Source organism: Helicoverpa armigera, chromosome 6, assembly GCF_030705265.1.
Source record: "Helicoverpa armigera isolate CAAS_96S chromosome 6, ASM3070526v1, whole genome shotgun sequence".
Classification (NCBI taxonomy): Eukaryota; Metazoa; Arthropoda; class Insecta; order Lepidoptera; family Noctuidae; genus Helicoverpa; species Helicoverpa armigera.
In genome coordinates, this window is record NC_087125.1 from 13,585,030 (window position 1) to 13,603,601 (window position 18,572).

Below are 18,572 nucleotides of genomic sequence, written 5' to 3' on the forward strand. Positions count from 1 at the left end.
ATTTCGAAATTGTTTAGTTTATTAAAAAAGTTTTTTACTTTAAATCTACATATTTAGTTTGTTATATATATTTAGTTAGTTGCATGTAAGTTAATTTAATTTGTTATATACTTAGAAGAAAGAGACCTACAAAAATAAATTAGATCCCACCAAAACATTAAATGTAAAAGCCAATCCTCTACGCAATTCCTCCACCATAAAAGTTTTGAGATCGCATAGAAGCCAAGTCCTGTTCAACTTTATTTGTAATAATAAATCAATATTTTGTGACTATATCAATAGTTTTGTTCACATTACAATAATATTGTCTTGGCCATGAGCACAAGTTAAAGTCGCTCCTTGAAATAATGTGTAAATACTATGGAATTGATAAATTCTATATGGACATGATTTCACGATTGGACTGATTAGGGACTGATTGGAATTTGAGATCACCATTGACTAAACATGCGCCATAGTACATGTGATGATACTGACTGTCGGTCATTTAGTAACAATTGAATAAACTAAAAGTATTTAATTCTGTGATATTAAACTTCATGTTTGACTTTCACCTCTCCAAGATATGCTGTATCTATTATATTTGTAGTTTATTGTGCTCATGGCCAAGTCAATATTATTGTAATGTGAACAAAACTATTGATATAGTCACAAAATATTGATTTATTATTACAAATAAAGTTGAACAGGACTTGGCTTCTATGCGATCTCAAAACTTTTTATGGTGGAGGAATTGCGTAGAGGATTGGCTTTTTTTTTACATTTAATGTTTTTGGTGGGATCGATTTGTTACAAACTCAAAGATTAGCCGCACACTGCAAACTAAACAGTCGGCCGATAGTTGGCCCGTTGGTTGGAAAAACATAATTTCTAAGAAAATCGAGTCATTAAATCAAAAATTTTGGTCCGTCTGATTCCAGCCAAATAACTCATCGTTGTTATGTGCGTACTATAACTAATTTCCTGATTTATGACCCCGAACACACAGTCGGCCGACTAAAAGTTTGCAGAGTGCTGGTACTCAAAATCCACAAATATTCGATCGACACGGAAATGGCTTTAAACAATTTATATTCTAATATACAGCAATAACAAATGTAATATGGAACAAAACGATGATCATAAAAATAAAATCTTGCCTCTCCCAAAAGCACTTATGGCTTTTATCATTTATATGTGGTTTAATAATTTTTACAAGTTGTAAAATAATCGTAAAATTCCTTTATAGATGTTTGATTCATATAATCCGTGTAGTGTGCAGCACTATATGTATGTTTTCTCAGATGCGGGAAAGGTACAGTATTATACACAAACTAGATGATTTCCCGCGGTTTCACCTGCGTCCCGTGGAAACTACTGCCCGCGCCGGGATAAAATATAGCTTATGTTATTCCGGCAGAGTGTATCTTTCCAACAGTGAAAGGATTTTTCAAATCGGTTCAGTAGTTTCGGAGCCTTTAGGTAACAAACAAAAATTTGTACAGATATACGTGGCACTTTTTATAGCAAAACAATGATTCATGTTTTATAGAGCGGTTCAGAAGTCAAAAGTTATAGGATTTTACGTTTATTTTATCGTTGTTTGATGTTCGGAACTTATCGATTTCGTTTTTGAAGTCTGGGATGTGCGTTTTCTTGTTCGGTTTAAGCTTTTATGTATTTCGTTTGTAAAAATGTTATGTAATCAATTTGTAATCAAATTATTCTTACAGTAGGCAGATACTTAAATCTTTATCGTAGATTGTATAGGTACAGCTTAAGGAAGTCAATTAGCATGAACTCAAAAGTCCACAGTTGTAGCTTATTTTCGCCGTTTTACTTCAGTCCTGAAGAACTATTACACGGATTGTGATATAATCCTTCCAGAACCCTCCAAATAAGCGGAAATAATTAAACAATCACCATTATTAAGCTACACAAGGCAAAAATTTATCACACTTCATAACCCTAAGTGGTTTCACTATGGCGCCTGCGCCAGCTCAAGCCTCCATTTTACAAGACTGCACACAATATTTAACTATAACATTTACTTAAACCTAGGGTCACTGGATCTAGGCCCAACGGTACTGCGTTTAGTTCAGAGCTGTTAATTAGAACGAACTAGGTTAACTAGTCACTTGAGATGGCTTGTTCCCATTTACTCCAAACCCATTGTTTGCTGTTAGTTAAGTTTTCATACATGCCTTCCACTTGGATCCATTTGGTAGAACAAAATTAAAATATACCTCCAAAGTTGAGAAGGATTTAGTGGAGTAGGTGGGAACAAGCCCTTGAGATGGTTTAGTGTTTTTATGTGAAGGTGGAATCAGGACTTGTAAATACTACATATAAGAGAGTGGTGATAGGGAGTAAATACTCTTTTGTTTTAACTTAAACTAAGTTGAGCATGAAACTTTATTGAGTACGTTAAGAAAATCGCTTTAAGTAAAACCTTATATGTAGTATCGAGACAATTTGTTAATTTAAAAATGTTAAATTGAAAGTTATTTGACTTGTCAATAGTTTTAAAATATAAACTTTCTTTGAGGGACGAAACCACGAAAAAGAATCTGTATTATAATAAAGAATCAATCAAAAATCATAAAGAAATGAAACTTATCGTCTTAGCAATCATCTTTGAGAGCATTTTGCGAAAACTGTTACAGCCTTTTTTTTGCGAAAACTATAAAACCCAAAATCCCGAACCTACGTCAGTCCTATTCAGTATTTAAACCAAGATCTAGTAGAGACGAATGCCTAATCTATTCCGCCATCGTATGTTTACATGGCGGGTAGCTAATGCCTGCTATCGTGCGCGTGCGCCGCGGTGATACCAGTAAGTGGCGCAGCCGGTCCCACCAGCCCCACTATCTGTCAGATAGCTGTGATGCCTGATACTAAGGTTTCGCTTTTGTAGCTGAGGATCTTTTGCTAGGAGGATTCTTTCCACATTCTTTGTAGATTGATTGTGCCTTCTTTGATTAGCAATTGAAAAAATCATTTGAAGTAGTCAATTTTTTTGCAAATGATCAACATTTTTGCGGTGATGACATCCCAATCTACCGAACCGCTTTCAGTAAAAACCTTGATTTTAAAGTAATCTCTAAATATCCCAACCCGTTTCCAAACATGTAAAATATTGCCTATATATTCTACTCCTATTTTCTCACGGACGTCCTAGGTATACTAAGCAGCTCAAAAACGTTATTTCTGATCCTGTTAAAGTAAGAAACAAGAAACGCAAAATAAGCCATAAAATTACTTTCAACACAACAATATTCAGTTTCTCAGTAATAACCCTTTAAGCGCGGCATAGTTCAAAATCGTAAATCACAAGTTATTTATTCTGTGTTTGCTCTACAAAATCTTTCGCAAAGTTAACTGCAGAAAATCCACTCAGAAATGAAGGGGTTTACATATAAGTATGCTTGGACCCATCAATAAATTGCTGTATAATTTGTGGTTTACTTAGGTATTTAGGTATATTCTTCGTATTTGCAGATATGTTTGTAAATTATGACAGAGCAATCGCGGAGGCGAACAACCACTTTTGATTTGAGCTTGTCTCTCAGAACTATATACTAATCATGCAATGGATGTTTTTTGTTTGAAGTCATAAAAAGGAAATATAATGGAATTGAGCAATTCTTGCAGTCCTATGAGCGAAAACTAATAATACGAATGAGACAATCAGGATCAGCGATAAATTCGCGTAGCACTTCTGATCTTATCTGCACAGTGACAAAATGGTTCGAACGAAAGCCGTTGTCCGGGGGAATATTATGCATATCGATCATTTAACTGTTGCATATTTATTCAGTTTACCACAGTTATGGAGATTTTATGGTGGGCGCGAAGCTGAATACTGAGATATATCTCCCGGCTAAGCTGCGCAGACGTCGAAACTTCTGAGGGAATTCACTTAGTCTCCTGACTTGGTATTATAACGTAGACATTGCGTTTATGCATGTTTAACGATAGAAAATTATGTTAATTGCCACTAACTTCAACCTCGTTATATGTGAACTGTAGCTCTAGCAATTCTGTGGCTCTTTGTGTCTTTGTTTTCCTTGCTAAGGGTCACAGAGACAGCAAATTGTCTATTAGACTCATAGCACTTTGGTGGTGTGTGTTGTCTTCGCTGACTTTCTGTTGCCGAAGCTGCTGATTAAGTCCAGTACAGGAGACATCTCTGTTCCATCTTAGATTTTTCTTACTGAAGGAACTTCCGTTTCAAAAACCATATATTTTATTCTAACAATAAGATGGTAGGTGACTAAATTCAATTCGTAAATCTAAATTAAGATCCCATCTATCATGCGTCTAAATTCTTTCAGTAATTAAATTAGACGGGCCTGTCCAAACGCTTGCCGCGGGCTGCAGCTTAAGTAAATATTAGAGTACTACTAGATTGATGGATGACGTTCAGTGCCGAAGGTATATTTATCATATCTCGTCTACAATAGTTTGAAGTAAGTCGGTCTTTGGAGCCTGAAGGCGTGTTCTCGCCATGTATTGGCGTGTATTGTGTTAGAACTGAGCAAGTGTATCGCGTTCACATTGTTTGTCTTGTAGCTAGGGGTGGGAATAATCTTATCTGTATGTGGGGACGATTTGTTGCTGAAATTCTGAATAATTTATATACGAAAATAAATCTGTTTACTGTAAATAGTGGTTCAGAGCTTCGTTTAAATTTACAAATGCTTATGTATTTATGGCATGTGTAAAGTACAAAAAATACAGTTCATATTTAACTTTAAAAAATAGAACTTGAATAGTTCAGCCCGATTATGCAAAGTTCCAATTCACTGTATATATGGTATAGAAGTATCATAAGCAGACCTCATCCCAAGACCCTACTCTTGATAAACAAAATTAAATCCATCTAACCCACATCTATGTAGAGTTTACATTTAAGTCTATTTACACATTAAACAGCTTTGGATAACATTGCTTTAGTTAGTTCTATTTGTGCATAAATTCGGTGTGAATATCCTCATCACGGGTACTAGCCGGGAATGCAGTAACTTGAATCGTGACTGGCGGTCGGAAGCGATTTGTACCACTTTATAGGAAAATACTGCAAAAGTACCAGTTTTACTACAAAAATAGTTTGTGAGCTACCTATTTGAAGATAAGTACAAACTATAAACGAACTGCAATAATATAAATGGATTATTTAAAGAAGATAAATATGGTATAGGTAGCAGAATTAGGAAAAGCAGAGGGAGATTTTAAATCTCATCATTTGAAACATTTAATTTTGAACTTGAAATGAAATTAAATGAAAGGATCTTTTCATAATGCCCCATGCGTGTCAAAGAAAAGTGAAAATCAAAGAATTTATCAATATAAAAAAACTGGAGTACTTTGCTGTATAGTGCTGATCTTCTGCTTCTCCTGTGCGATGCTTCACACCGGCGCAGGCGCAGCATTGTTTAGCTTCACATTGTTTGAATTAAGAGCTAACTGTTATTAGTACTTGTAATTTAAGACGTTAGTATTTCCAGATCGGTCAGTGAACTGAAACCGACTCAATTATAGCCTGCTGATTGAAGGGGTCGTGGGTTCAAATCTTGTTCGTTGCACTGTGTGAACTGTCCGTCATACACTTCAATTTAATAATGGAACTGAACTAGTGACCTCTGATTTGGGACATAATTAGAACTCATTAAAGCGCGTAATTGGTATCAATCAAAAAGAATAACTATGTAGATTATGGGTCTAATATTCTTCAAAAATACTTTGGTTTCACTCGTGTCAACTTGTATGTGTACAAAATAGAAGCCTGTACACCGAAGGTATATTAATTTGCACTGAAATACAAACCAATTTCTGTAACAATTTATTTTACTTAACAATCATAAAATTGTTTGGTAGACAGCTATTAAATAAAGGTAAGCAGAGTTTACCGTATGCAGCGAGTCAATATCTATTATGCTTGGAACACTTTGTAACCAGTGCAAATAACTTAGATCTATAGTACCGGGCTAACTTCAGTATATACTTCTTTAGGGTCGGTGCATACGAAAATGTATTTACTTTTCCAACTATTGAAGTTGATTTCCTACTTCTAGTGGGGTAATCGGGAATACTGTATATTACTGGTCATTAGTACCAGCAAACATATGTAGCACATTTTATGGTGTACCAGTAAATGGCTGTCAGCTTTTTAAGCGTGACGGTACAGGGTCATATTTGATAATAATCTTCTCATTAAGCTAGCTCCAAGTCAATCATCTAACAAGGCCTAGTGTCAGATTTTTTGTAAATACGTCTGGCTGCCTTTGTCATGTAATTTCACAACGACTTACTGCTACTAACTATTTAGTAATCTGTGCTTTACTGGGTAACAGTTCAGGACCAGGACAACGGCTTTACCTACCCTCCCTAGCAGGGTTTAACACTACCTACTTTCGGACTTCGGGCTACTAAAACTACATTGAAAGACGTACAATCTTACTATCTATCTTGCTTATTTTAAACCTTCGAGGGTAGACAGCCCTAACAGAACACCAGTATTTGTAATACCGCAGTCCAATACTCCAATACAATAGTTTACGAGAGCTATCGTTCACTCACGCGTTCCATTCACTCACAAGAATGCTTCGACAGCGCACTCGCGTTGCCATGGCAACTGCGCTTGTGTTTTTGCAATATTGTATCCTTCGGGAATTTTGATGTATAATACTGTACAAATCTATAGTAATAAAAGATTAATAAGAATAATTTGTTTATCTTTACCTTAATTCCAGCAAAATCAAAATCAAAAATCATTTATTCAAAGTAGGCTGAAAATCAGCACTTTTTGAACGTCAAAAAGCACTTTTGGAAAGCTACATTCTTCCCGAGTAACATAGGCTATATTTTACGCTGCACGGGCAGTACTTCTCACCGTTAGAAACCGCGGTAAAACGACTAGTGTAGGTATGATAAATGTTTTCTTATTTGCCATGGATTACTTTTTAACACGCTTAATTATTAATTAAAGATTTAAATTATCTCCTCTTTGTTACGCCAAAAATTAAAGAGGAATGCAGGCTTTCTATGGTGATAGTAAATTTTTGTGGCTTATCTAAGTTTAAACATGGTTATCTTAAGACCATTGTGCTGCATAGCTGTGATCGTATTATGCAATTTAATTTCACTGCTCATTTCTAAAGAAACCTCTTCCAGCATACCCGTAAGGCTGCGTTTCCACCAGAGATGTGCGAGGATGCATAGCGAGGGATGTGTTTGTAAAGAACCAATAGGATCGCTTCATTTACCTTGCCTCGGTCAGCACAGCTCTGGTGGAAACGGCTCAGCGGAGCTAGATTTTTGCGCATACAAAACAAGCGCGGGATGTGTGCGAGGGATGTGTACGTGGGAAGTGTGCGAGGAATGTGTGTTGAGAAAGATGTGTTGCGAGGTTTGCGCATACTGTACCAGCCAGTCCATAGACGGAGTTTGTTGGAAGTAGAAGTGCGCAAAATAGATAATAATATGGATAATTGGAAAAAGAAAATACTTTTATATTTAACAATTTGTGATGAAGAAATGGAAGCAGAAGATACGGAGTTTATTAGTTCTATAATTTTGAGCAATACAAGAACACACAGGTTTTGGATACGTAACCATATTAAATATCATCGATTACATGGAGAATTCTTTACCTTTTTTCATACGGCTGATGATGAAATATTCGAAAATTCTTATCGAGTATCTAGAAGTAACTTTTATGAGTTACACAATTTGATTGAGAACATTATCAAGAAAGAAGACACTCACTACAGAGAATGCATCAGCACCAAGGAAAAATTGGCGGTATGTTTAAAGTAAGTAAAATAGTTTGAATCAATTTTGTCTTTATTAAACATATTAATTGAAAAGTAATCATAATCTGCAAAATAAGTAGACAACAAGTTCCTCTTTTCATGGCAAATTAGGCTCTGTTCCTACTTTGTTTGAAGTATTTGGCGTTTGTAGGTCTGAATGTTGTGTTCCCGGAGATGCTGGTTGTACAGCTTCCAGTTGGAAAGATGAATCCATCTGGCCCACTGTTTTATTTGTATTTCTACCAGAGCTTGAAGAATAACCAAGTTGTTCAGGATCCAGCTGAGGCGGCAAATCCATCTGGCCTGCTATATTACTACCTACTGCTATACTGCTATCAGAGCTTGAAGAATAACCAATATTTTGATTATACCACGACAGCACGTAAGATTCTTCGGCTTCGCTAATCATATTAAAAAGTTTCCTTTTTAAAGGAACTTGCATGTAATCTGGTAATTTTTTAAATGTTTTCGCCATTGAAAGAAAAATGATCAGTATCATCGCAGTCCGTTGGTTTTAAAAGTTCTCTTAATTCTTGCCTTTCTTTTCGAAAATCTTCTTGATTTTTCATATGTTTTTGTATTAAAATTGATAATTCATCGCCTTTTTTCTTCTTTGATGATGACGGGGTGACCGAATCTGTTGAAATGCCTGAAGTTGAGGCTATTTCGTAAAGATTGTTGGGATTGTCAGCTTGATTTGGTGTATGTTCAGTGCTCTGCGAAGAGTCATCTTGGTTTAATGAATATTGAGTGCTTTGCGAAGAGTCATTTTCATTATTTGGTGACGAAATATCCTCTTTATAACTTGACTCTCTATCTCTGTTGGCCATGTACGGTAAAAGAAATTCCATCAATTTTTGGTATTTCCATTCACGTGTTTTGGTTGTAGCCTGTCCGCTTTTTAGATTTCTGCCTCTTTAGCGCGTCCCGATGGCTATCCCGTAGTTGTTTCCAACGATACTTAGCGCTTTTCACTGAAATAATAGAAAATTATGATTAGGAATATAACATTTTATACCAAGCATGTTGTCTTACAGATCGCAAAAATCAGTAACAGGTAAAGAGTACTTTTTTATTTGTTAATTATTTTTCTTACTATTATTATAAACATTCCTTTTTTTGCAGGTATTTATCCACGGGCTCGTCGTTCACACGATTGGCAGAAAATTTTAGGATTGGAGTAGCAAGTGTGTCGAGAATTGTGGCAGAAGTTTGTAATGCTCTTTGGCTTGTTTTACAACCTCTTGTTATTCCAAAACCTACCAAAGACGACTGGAAGCGAATAGCAAAGGATTTTCAAGAGCTATGGCAGTTTAAAATTGTTTGGGGGCTCTAGACGGTAAACATGTTTATATAATGTGTCCTGCAAACACTGGGTCCTCTTTTTTTAATTACAAACAAAGATTTTCTATAGTGCTTATGTGCTTAGCTGACGCTAGGAGAAAGATTATAATGGTTGATGTGGGATCCATGGGAAGATTTAGTGATGCTGGAATATTTGATGATAGTGTTTTTGGAAAATATTTGAAAGAAAAAGATTGAATCTTCCAGAACCTGAACCATTATATGAAGGAGGTGAACCAGTACCATTTGTATTCATTGGAGATGAGGCTTTTCCTTTGATGGAAAATTTCATGCGCCCATATCCGCGGGACCAGTTAGACCAACAGAAACGTATATTTAACTATAGACTTTCGAGGGCACGTCGCATTGTAGAAGCTACATTCGGTGTATTGGCACGAAAGTGGTATGTGTATCGTAAAGACTTTGAATGCAGAGTGGAAACGGTTGACAAAATCGTAAAAGCCACATGTGTAATGCATAATTTTTTAATTGAAAGACAAAGTAATTATTTGGATTGCATTGATAACACAAATACAAGTACTCTTGTATCGGTTCCTAGCATTTCCGTCGTCGTGTCAAGTGATAGTTATGATGTAAGAGAAATACTGCTCTTATTTCAATAATCAAGGAAAAGTGTCATGGCAAGATACTCGTATTTCGTCACGAATTCATCGCACACAATAAATACCCAAATATTGTAACTTGTATTTTAATATACCTGATTTTAATACATGATTATTACTTACCATCTTTATATTGTATTTCTTTGACTATTTCCTCCCACGCAGCGTCCTTAGTTTCATTACATTTGTAAAATGACAAAGAAGTGTTCCACAAACACGGAAACTTTTGAACGGCATCAATTAATTTTTCGTCCATTATGCCACGCAACCGTACGACATGCGTACGACTACAAGCGCTTACGACAGCAAAGTGAGACGTGAGCGCAGCGCGGTGAGCGGCAGGCAGGCGTTCGCGTTACTCCGCTCCCACTACACCGCACCCCCGTCGACACATTTCACAGCTTCGCAACGCATCCTCGCGCCACACATTAATGCGCATTTTCACAGCTCCGCTACACATCCTCGTAGGCACATTATCATCGCACAGCTTTGGTGGAAACACCCACACATTTTCACAGCACAGCTAGACATCCTCGCACGACACATTTCCATCGCACATCTCTGGTGGAAACGCAGCCTAATAGGAGTGTTTGAGTGTAGAGATATAATATACCCAAAAGAAAAAGAGTTTACACACCTCCATTCATTCAAAATTAATCACTACAGGTAATCTAAAATATCCTAAATCCAAATACAATACCATAGAACCAATTATTCATAGATTGGTATTCGTTATAATTACTGGCCAGTCATTCTGACAGATCAAGGTTCTATGCTCAAATCGCGACTCGCGCGCCGATCCTTATAAGGCAGTCTACATTGCCATATATGGAGTGCCTAGATCAGGGATGGGCAACTTTTTATAAAGCTTAGATTTTAGCCATTTTTTTGGTTGAAACGGCATTCCGATTCAAGGTTTTTTTGGTGATAATGGTAATATATTAGGCTGGTTGTGTGGTGATGTGATGATTGATGATGAAAAGGAAGTTTAGGTTAGCAATTGAAAAGTACAGAAACATAGCTTCATTATTAGATACTCGTAATTCTATCGACATGATATCACATCCAAACTATTTTTCTTCATGACAAAGAGGAAATCGTAAATAACTTTTGTTTCTACGAATTAGGATGAATATATTTTAAGTTTAAATAGTGGCTGTTTCCATTTTTGTCATAGAACAAGTGGCACGTGAACAAAGTTCAACAGCCCTGCTGTAATCTCAGTATGACCATAAAAAGTGCTAATCCAACGATTACACGTGCAATAAAAACTACTGACAACAAAAACTAAAGTTAATTATGGTGCATGATGTCAATACAAACACGCTGTATGGCCTTTAGAGTAGCACATTGCAAACTTTAAGTCGGCCGACAGTTTGGACTCATAAATCAGTATGGTAATGAACGGTTCTAGGCACATAACAATGATCAAGAATTTGACTGGTATCAGACAGCTTTGATGGAATTCACGGTTGTTTAAAAAAAAATCCATCGAGCCATCTGTCGACGCTAGGCAATTTTTTCAAAAGAATATCTTAACTTCAATCAAAGTTTTCAGTCGGTCTGAAACCAGCTAAATAATCTTTGTAATGCGCGTACTACTATTCATCTTCATACTGATTTAGGAGTCCAAACTGTCGGCCGACTAAAAGTTTGCAGTCTACGCGTACTATTAGAGTAGTGCTCAGTAATAGAGGTGAACTCACGTTTGTAATTGATCGATAAAAAAATATTATCGAACTGTATTTGTGTTTTTTGAGCGTTATGACTAGTCAAGTTTTTTTGTTTATTTAACTACGTGTAATTAATTAAATTTCGCTTTGTATTAAGTGTTCTGCGTTCTTGCAAAAGGTGTATAGATTTATGATTTGATTTTCTATGAGGTGTCAAACATCATTCTACTTCTGGAACACACTTACGGCCGATTTCAATATACAATCCTTAGCTACAGATTTTTAATCCAGATTTTCGATTGCAAATCTGACTAGTCCAGAAATATTAAAATTTGAAAGTGCGAGATAACCACAGACTCACTGAAATTCACATATTTTTTTAAGATGAGAAGAGTTCACTAACCCATAATCCTATAACAAAGTGAGCATCATATTTAAAGGATTGTCTATCGGTGTACAGTTGCGCATACGCATTATGAAACACGAGCGCGGGACGAGAGAGCAGGCATGTACCTACGGGAGATAAGGAGACTCAAATTACTTACATCTTTGTATAAAGGAAACTTTCAGATGGGGGTAATGACTTCATTATTGGCTCAAAAAAGTTAATTAATAGCATCTTAAAGTTACCCATTTTTGCGCCGTAAGGTTTCCGATGAATGATTGTAAATTGTACTGAAAATTTTCCGATAAGGTTCACACAATATATTTAAGGTAGTCTTTACAGATTTTAAGGAATACTCCTTACTGGATTATATAGTCTAACATGTAAAAAAAATTGAGAGATTTGCACTGTTTGACATATTGTGGTATTTTGCAGATTTTAATATCCCACTAGAAACAACCTAAAGCTTCTTTATAGCCACCTACATTACCTACTAGAAAACTACCGCAAAAAACCTTCTAATCCATTTGACTGATACCACATCACCAATGTGTTTAGAAATGAGCACACCACTTGAGGCGCACGCGCCAGATATCTTTCAGCTATAAATACAATCGCTAGTTATGAACTTATGAATGAACACTCTCAATGGGAATCGTTCACGGAGAAAGGAAAGTTGAGCGGAGATGGCATAATGCAGGTAGGCCAGGCCTTCTTCTAGGTAAAATTCGTACGGTACTAGTACAAAATCTATCAGTTACTGGTGAACTAACGAGGCATTTTGGTTGTTTGATACATCTGTCGATAGTTTTTGGTGTTATAAAAATGGATTCAAAGAAGGCGCGTTAGAGCGAAAATAGTAACGTTCATCGTCCCCCGCACACCCGCATTTTGGCGATCTGCTTTCTTAGGAGATTTTCCGTTATGGAACCTCCGCTAGTCATTTTGTTCTTCAAGGTTCACAATTCGTGTGGGTGTCGTAATATCCCGCTAAAGGATTATAATTTCAGGTGGATAGACAGTCGGACAGACAGACAACTCGTATATGTATGGAGTTGATAGTCTGAAAGAGGGTATGGGCGGTGTACGTGGTTTAGATGCCACAATAGGGTTTTCGGATGTTTGGGGCTTTGAATTTCGTGTTAATATTTTGGGATAATACAGGATTTTATAAAATTTTCTGTGGTAAAAAATAAAAGCTCTGCATAGGGTTCATACAGTCCTTCTCGTATAAAAATCAACCAACCTTTAGAAAATGAAATGGATATACTTACTTATTTACATTTGCAGAATCGGTAACTAAGCTGTTATATTAATTTCTGCTTTGAAAAATAGGCATCACTAACTAAAACTGTCCATTGCAGATGCTAGTTTCAACAGCTTGGGTACAGATGGAACTAATTCCTGCTCCTGGGGCCCGATTCTCCTAATTTTACTTAAGCGACATACGATTCACGTTCGACTCGGTTCGACTGAGATTCAATCCCGACTCGATTACGATTGAAGCGTATGTGGCATTCCGCAATTTTTTCTTTGAAATAAACGTTTTTATCCTTTTCTGTCATTAAATAATGAATCATTTTGTCTGCAAATGATTTACGATTGCAAAATGATTGTAGGTACAGCAAACTACCGTGTAGACCAAAATTACCAAAATAGCAGACCAATCGCACACCAATCAAATGTCAATCGAATACGATTGGTCTTTTATTAGTAGCAGAATGCCCGATATGGCTAAAACTGCTATTGCGATTCGATTTCTATTCGATTTTGACATTAATAACTTAGGAGAATCGGGCCCCTGGATAAAAAATGAAACTATGTTTTATCAAAACCAATCAGCAGTTTTACCGTGAAAGAAGAACCAACATGCAAACTTTCTAGTTCATAATAGTAGCAGGATAACAACACTAATAACGCAGGAAAACCATTGTCAGGAATTCATGTTGTCACCGCTGTTAGAATCAGCGTCGATAAGATAAGGGCGACTGTTGAATGAGCGCGCAGAACATTCATCATAGTTATTTTATTATTAAGACAGCACTCACTGGCCTAGACCGCTAGGCTGCGTGGGCGCGGGTTATAGGGCTGGCTAATACAAGTTATTACAATGAACAAATATTTAACAAAGCATACTCACATAAAATTATTGTCATGACCGTGAGTGAAAATAATGTATATTTTGTGAACCTGTATTTCAAAACTATAGTATGACCAGGGGTGAAATTAACTCAGATATACCTTGGACAGACAAGGTTTTAATAGGTGTTTAAATTATAATAAGTTTAGTCACGACCTCAGATATATACCTATGCATCCTTAGAAAAGCGGGTGGAATCTTTTGGAAAGGCCAATGTTAGTTAATACCTATATTTATCACTTCACACTTTTGCGACACTACATTAATAAACGATAACGATAGATAGGAAGCCTATAAGGGAGACCTTTACTCAGCAGTAGGACAGTACAGACTGAGTAAAATAAAAGTTAATAAACTATGGCCAGATTTTCCATCATCAGCCGACCATAAAGCAGAGAGAGGTACATGCATTAAGTCATAGATATTTTATATTGAGGCCGCGCAGTCTGAGTAGCCTAGACCCTGCAGGTATGCGTGGGCGCACGTATCATAGGGCTGCCAAAACACAGTATTTGTTTAGTTTACCTAATTAATCATTAATGGAAGTTTTTACACTATAGCCAACTGTTTACAAAGCATTATAATATTAGCACGTCATCTGTGTAAGAGCAAAGTCGTGGTGGCCTAGTGGGTAAAGGACCAACCTCAAGTATGAGGGCGCGGGGTCGATCCCAGGTCAGGCAAGTACCAATGCAACTTTTCTAAGTTTGTATGTACTTTCTAAGTATATCTTAGACACAATTGACTGTGTTTCGGATGGCACGTTAAACTGTAGGTCCCGACTGTCAGTGAACATCCTTGGCAGTCGTTACGGGTAGTCAGAAGCCAGAAAGTCTGACACCAGTCTAACCAAGGGGTATCGGGTTGCCCGGGTTACTGGGTTGAGGAGGTCAGATAGGCAGTCGCTTCTTGTAAAGCACTGGTACTCAGCTGAATCCGGTTAGACTGGAAGCCGACCCCAACGTGATTGGGAAAAGGCTCGGAGGATGATGAGGATGATCTGTGTAAGCAGAGGTTTGTTTATACTACGGTAGCAAAAGCATATGATCAGCATTAGTTACTTTTACGATTTATGTAATTGGCTGTTAAAGCCGTGTAAGTCGAATATATAAATAAATAAAAATAAAACCAAAAATTATCTATCATTTTCGACGCGAAAAAGTGGTAATCTTAATAACTTAGTCTATTTTCAATAAACGATGTTAATAAACCAAATAAAACAAAACAACAAAAAACATCTAAAACGAAAATCCTATAAGGTCCTTTCACACAACACGGAGCAGCCCTACACATAAAGCCCACGCACACTACCCGCCTGGTCATCAGCGCGGGCGCAGGTGGGAGATAGTCTGTGCCTAGCCTAACAGCTAACACATTATGCCACAGGGAACGCGTAAACTATAGTAATAATACTTGGTACCTTAATTAGGAGCTGTCAAAATTTTATTACGAGATCATCATAAGTTGTCTAAAGTCAAAGATAGATTTATTTATTTTCCTGCCAGGGCTTCTGGATTGTTCGAGAGTTACCGCGACCCTGGTTTATAATGGACTTAAGAAGGAATATGGTGGTGACACTGCCTCGCGCTGCACACACAGCGGGAAGGGTCATTTGATGATTTCCCATAAAAATAAGGTTCTATTTATTTTTGTGCTACATTTGTAATTTTCATTTTAATCATGCTGACTGCTAGGCATAGTACCTATAACGTAATCTCCAAAACAATGTTGACATTTATGGACAGGTAAAACTTCAAGAAATAAAGAGGACTTTTATCTATACGATGGTATACATACCAAGGAATGCTTTAATCAAGACATATTTACCTTATTTAGAAAATAAGATAGTTAACTAGTTAGAATCTTAAATTCACTGTAGAAGAAGTTGGAAATGGTTCATTAAGTTTGTCAATCAAAATATTTACCTCTACCGTCCGCGTCGTTGTCATCAGAATCGTACCATACTTTGTTCCCATATCTAATAGTTAAATATTTAATTAAAAGACATGTTTTTGAAGTTATTTTTCCGCATTTGGACAGAAAAAGAAAGAAATTGACGAAAATAACTCAAATTACTACTATCTTCGTTCGATCGTCCCAATATTTGATTTCACGAGTGAATGTAAAAGGCTGTACGTTTAATGATGGTGTCACGCCCACCATTGTGGCACCATGGCCTTATTACGGCGATTATTAAGCTTTGTAAGCCGTCATGGGATGGACGCCATATCTATTGAAATCAGCCGTTAGACAAAATGCCGTCACACGACACACTTATTAAAAGAATGTACTAATTTCTAACACAATGAAAGTCTGCATTCAAAAATATTGTTCCTTATCGTAGAATTATTCATATTATATTTCAAAGCAGTACTACGTAGTAACTATTATATAATCTGTGGCAGTACCTACATAGATATAAAAAATCCTTGCTTTTCACTCTTCTTTTAGGGAAAGAACTAGAAATAGGAATTTGACATAAGGTACTCGTATGGGGCTAATATACCCTACCATCTTTAATTTGCAAAACAAACTATAGATTCGTTTTGAAATCCGCAGTTAATGTGACTATCACCTATCACCTACTCTCTCACAACTCCTATCGCAGAAACAAAAACCCTTCATAAAAATACGTACCTACACATGTACTTAGCCCCACAAAATCCCTAGTTAATTCCCAAAAACAAAACAACCAAGTCTTGATCATTATAACATTGATATAAGCTACTTTGATTGATCGCGCATACATCTCAGCTGCGCGCGCGCAGTGGCCATCAGCTTCGATCGTTGATGACTCGCGTGATATATTGCTCAGATCTGTCATTCCCATGCTAATGATTATTTGGATCATTAGGAAAAATTGGGTGTTGGTCATTAGTAGGTGTTTGTAGAAATAGGCGTGGTAAATTAGAAATAAAGAAAAGATTAAGAAGATGTTCGAAATTATTCTGCGTATTGATTAAAAATTAAGTATTTTTTAACCAGCATATCGAAGAAAAAACTTCTGAAGATTTACTATAACTGCGAAAAAAAATCAAATCTAAGTGGTACTGACACAGGGTGTGTCAAAATCGTTTGGCCCGCGATAATACTGACTTTAACATCGCCATATTGGATAAATCATTGACATAATAACGAAAGGATGAAAATTATAGGTCTTGTTTTAGTTACATATTATTTTCGGACTGGCCCAAGGAAAAAATGCGACGTACTCCAAATGTCCGGGTTTTGCTGAATCTTCGTCCGGGTTTGACGAAATTCGAAATGGCAGCCCTATGCAAAATTTATTTATTTATTTATTTATTATTATCAACTTACGACTATTATTACAGGAACTTATCCTAATTCAATAGCGTAGACAAATTATATCTAACCTTCTAAAACTAATCAAAATATAATCATACCATAAAACTAATCATAGTCACATAGTACACATAACGTAGCCCTTGTGAATTCAGTCAGTGAGCAGGAAAAAAGATCAATTTGTCTAGCCACCGTGTTGAGTGTGCGCAGCGCCCGCGTGAGCGGCGCGAGTTGCAGCAGGTTGGTGCGCGCGCGCGGCATCGAGAATTGAGGTGGCCTCCGCCTCCTGCCTACGTATTCCTCAGGAACACACAATTCTATCTCTTCTAGAATTGCAGGGTTATGTATATGACCGCGAATAATTTTCAACAAGTAGGCAGATAGTGCTAATTCCCGTCTCACTTCCAGTTTGAAATAACCTACCATACCCAGAACAAATAAAGTAGGATATAAAAATGGGTATCCTGGATAAACTCCATACTGCTTCAAATATAAAAACCGGAGGAATTTGTTTTGCGTACGCTCCAGCATCAATTTATACTTGCTTTCATGCGGAGACCAAACGACTGCATTGCATTCTAAGTGGCTCTTGACAAGAGCCTCATACAATACTCTTAAAGCTCTAATATTCGTGAATTGATTCGCTTGTCGCAAAACAAACCCTAAATTACGATACGCCTTTTTGCAAACTTCGATAATATGCTGTCGGAAATTTAAATTAGCGGTAAATGTGACACCCAAGTCCTTTACCTCTGTAACACGCTGCAACGGCGCTCCTTCAACAGTATAAACGTGGTGACGCGGGAAGCGCGCGCGACTGAACGATAACACCGAACACTTAGCAAATCAATCCTTAGTACCAACTTACAATATAGATCTAACATCAGCCACAAATCAGCACAAATGATTAGCTAAAAAGACACAAACCTAAGTGGTACTGACACAGGGTGTGTCAAAATCGTTTGGCTCAAGTAGCCCGCGATAATACTGACTTTAACATCGCCATATTGGATAAAGGGATATTATAAATTGCATATCAAATAAATAATCGCCTATCAATAAATACTCATCATTTATATTATTTTTTACATCAAATAACTTACTTCACTACAAATAAACTAAATGTTTAACAAAACTCAAACTGCAGATAATTCGAAATTATACATCAATATGACATTGCATTTTTTATTATAATGCAATACAGTTAAATTTAGTCTTGTACAAAAATACTACATACATAGCATTAATACTGACTGCACAGCAAATTTTCCATATTTCATAGCAAAATAACTATCCCAATCGCATATT

The 18,572-nt window shown here is 36.6% G+C and overlaps 1 protein-coding gene and 1 long non-coding RNA gene across 2 annotated transcripts in view; both read right to left on the reverse strand.

Moving 5' to 3' along the window:
• Window positions 1-18,572, reverse strand: part of Wb (wing blister) — a 163,791-nt gene that overhangs the window by 52,130 nt on the left and 93,089 nt on the right. The gene's annotated exons all lie outside the window — the stretch shown is intronic.
• Window positions 7,470-10,341, reverse strand: LOC135116991 (uncharacterized). Its single transcript, XR_010276556.1, has 2 exons — window positions 9,887-10,341; window positions 7,470-8,770 (listed from the first exon to the last, which is right to left on the reverse strand). It is a non-coding gene; the product is annotated as an uncharacterized LOC135116991 (long non-coding RNA).